General features: G+C 52.6%; 1 pseudogene; it reads left to right on the top strand.

Moving 5' to 3' along the window:
• The first annotated feature begins 619 nt into the window (after window positions 1–619).
• On the top strand, window positions 620–2,261 carry LOC111532920 (annotated as a pseudogene).
• The last annotated feature ends 1,192 nt before the right edge of the window (window positions 2,262–3,453 follow it).

Here is a 3,453-nt window from a genome sequence, read left to right as displayed (position 1 = left end):
TTTTTTAAGCCCCAGGTGTTTGGGAAACTGGAGTTTGAAGGATCCCAAGTATCCGGTCCAGGGATTTTTTGGAGTCCCCAAGTGCCAGGGTCCTGGGGTTTTATGCTCCCTGGTTCTTAGGGCACAGGGGTCTTAGGGTCTCCACATAACAGGGTCTCAGGGTGTTGATGTTAAGATCCCCAGATTACAGGGTCCCGGGTCTTGAGGTTTCAAGGTTGTAACGTCTCAAGGTGTCTGGGTCCCAGAACTTTGGGTGTTCTAAATATCATGGTCAAAGGATTTGGGAGGCCCCTGATGTCGGTGTCAGGGAGGGCAGGGTGTGTGTGTGTGTGTTAAGGGGGTGAGGGTCTTAGGATCCTTGAGTTGGAGCCCCGAATGTCAGGGTCCCGGGTTTTAAGGTTCCCGGGAAACGGGGTCCTGGGCTTTAGAGTCCCGGATGTGGGCTTCGGAGGTGGGCGGGGGCGCTGTCCTTACGTGCCGGCCTGGCGCAGGGAATGGATGAGGATTCGGTCCGCCTCCTCCATGGTGGAGCCGTGTCGGAGTTGGGGGCTGGGTCCAGCGCCGGGTCCGAGAAAGTAGGGAGCAGCTGTAGAAACCCTGCCCCGTGCTCGCGGTCCAGAGTGTCACGGGCCGTGTGGAGAGAGTTGGGAAGTGTAGTCCTGTGAGCGAGCACGGCGCATACCGGATGTGAGGCCTGGGGTGAGTGTGCACGGAGGTTGAGCTTGCAATCGCTGCTGGGAGTTGTAGTTCTTCCACCTGCAGTCCAGTGGGCTCTTCCAAGAGAAAAAGGAACAACCTGTGTGGTGGGGAGTGGAGGGGCCGGACAGAAAGAGGCTTCTTGACTCATTCGTTTAAGGCGGCATTCATCTTCTAGGCTATGAAAGTGTACACATTAAGGGCAGAATTTTAACACAAAGCGACTACTTCCCTGTGTCTTAGTCTCCTCATCTGTAAAATGGGACTATTGACAGTACCTCCTTTTTAGGATTAAAACAGAATTAATTTATATAAAGCATGTTGTACTATGTGCCTGACACATAAGAAAGCACTATGTAAGTTATAGTTACTAGTATTCATGCATTCAATAAATGCTTTAATATGATACACATTTGTACACTCCAAAGAATAATTACACAGCAAATATCTATGTAACCGGCTAAGTGCAGTGGCTCACGCCTGTAATCCCAGCACTTTGGGAGGCTGAGTTGGGTGGATCACCTGAGGTCAGGAGTTCGAGACCAGCCTGGCCAACATGGTGAAACCCCCTCTCTACTAAAAGGAGAAAAATTAGCCAGGCATGGTGGCACATGCCTGTAGTCCCAGCTACTGGGCAGGCTGAGGCAGAAGAATCACTTGAACTGGGGAGGCAAAGGTGGCAGTGAGCTGAGAATGTGCCATTACACTCCAGCCTGGGTAACAGAGCGAGACTCTGTCTCTAAATAAATAAATAAATAAATAAAGAAAGAAAGAAAGAAAGCAAAAGAAATCTATGTAACCATTTCTTGAACAGCCGAGGTGCGCCTGCAATCCCATCAGTTTTGGAGGCCAAGACTGGAGGATCGCTTGAGGCCAGGAGTTTGAGACTGGCATGGGCAATACAGCAAGACACCATCTCTTTAAAAAAAAAAAAAAAAGACACCCGCCCAAGCCGAGTTCCCCGGCAGAGCCTGGCAGCCTGACCGAGCGCCGCGTCCTCTTCTGGCTCCTGCCGGACCCCAGCTGGGACCCCTTCCGCAACTGGTACCCGCACAGTCGCCTCTTCGACCAGGCCTTCGGACTGGTCGCAGTGGTTTGGCACCAGCAGCTGACCAGGCTACGTGAGCCCCCTGCCCCCCACCGCGGTCGAGAGCCCCGCGGTGGCCGCGCCCGCCTACAGCCGGGCGCTCAGCCCGCAGCTCAGCAGCGGGGTCTCGGAGAACCGGCCCACGGCGGACCGCTGGCGCGTATCCCTGGACGTCAAGCACTTCGCCACCGACGAGCTGACAGTCAAGACCAAGGGTGGCGTGGTGGAGATCACCGGCAAGCACAAGGAGCAGCAGGACAAGCATGGCTACATCTCCCGCTGCCTCATCCGGAAATACACGTTGCACCAAGGTGTGGACCCCACCAAGGTCTCCTCCTTCCTGTCCCCTGAGGGCACACTGACCGTGGAGGCCCCCATTCCCAAGCTAGCCATGTAGTCCAACTAGATCACCTTGGAGTCGCGGTCCCAGCTTGGGGGCCTAGAAGCTGCGAAATCCGACCAGTCTGCAGTCAAGTAAAAGTCTTAGCCCGGATGCCCACCCCGGCCGCCACTACTAGCCATGCCCCCGCACCCACCTGTGTGTTCTTTTGATACGTTTATCTTCTGTTTTTGTCAAATAAAGTTCGAAGCAACCCAAAATTTAAAAAAAAAAAAAAAATTAGTTGGGCATGGTGACGCACACCTGTAGTCCCAGCTACTCAAGAGGCTGAGGTCGGAGGATCACTTGAGCCCAGGAATTCAACGCTACTGTGAGCTATGATCAAGCCACTGCACTCCTGCCTGGGTGACAGAGCAAGACCCTGTCTCTAAAAATAATAATAATAATTGATAATATTTGATCTTTTTTCCATAGAGATATTGCACATATATTAGGTTTTTCCTACATACTTCGAATTCCATATACTATTGGAAAATGACATCCTTTTCTTATTTTAGTTTGACTGTTTGCTGCAGGTATATATTTGGTAAACATTTCATCTGTTGCCAGGCTCTGGCCCACAAACGTCCCATTTGCACCCCCACCGCCACCCTCCCATATGACATTGTTATCGCCCCGCCCTGTGGCCTTAATCCCTCCAAAGCTGGGGGAAGAGAGGGGGGTTGTGTGCAGATGGCCCTTCAATCTCGAAAGGAAGATGTCGGAATCTGAAGGCAGGAAAGGTGAGAGAATCCTTCCATCCCTGCAGACCCTTGGAGCAAGGTGGAGCTCCACCCTCAGCCCCTCTGACCCACCCATTGCCCACCCAGACCTCACCCCCAGAGAACCTCTAGGGGACCAGAACCACATCACCCTGTTCCCCATCCCAGCCAGCCCCAAACAGCCTCTCTGCCTCCAGAGCCCTAATGCTCAGCCTGACCCAGACACTGCCCCCCATGGCCTCTCAGCCTCATCCACAGCCTTAGTTCCCAAAGGAAATCCAACCTCAATCCTGGCTCTGACCCCTATCCGAATGCCCACCTGAAACCTAACACGAAGTCTACCAACCAGAAGGCAAACCCCTGTTAGAGTCCAAACCCCACCCCAGATACAGACCTAAAGTCACCTAACCTCAACCTCAACCCCGGGATGTCAATACTGTTAGTGAGTGCAGTCTCTGACTTTCCAGAAAGTACACAGACCCTTTTAAAAAAACAAAAACAAAAGAGAGAGAACACATACTTGATGGTGGTAGTGAGCCATGAGGGCTCTAGAGTTAGACTGGGTGTGA

The sequence above is a fragment of the Piliocolobus tephrosceles genome, unplaced genomic scaffold (genome assembly GCF_002776525.5).
Source record: "Piliocolobus tephrosceles isolate RC106 unplaced genomic scaffold, ASM277652v3 unscaffolded_11094, whole genome shotgun sequence".
Taxonomy (NCBI): domain Eukaryota; kingdom Metazoa; phylum Chordata; class Mammalia; order Primates; family Cercopithecidae; genus Piliocolobus; species Piliocolobus tephrosceles.
Note: the sequence above shows the minus strand (reverse complement) of the source record. Positions and strands in the feature narration are given on the sequence as shown.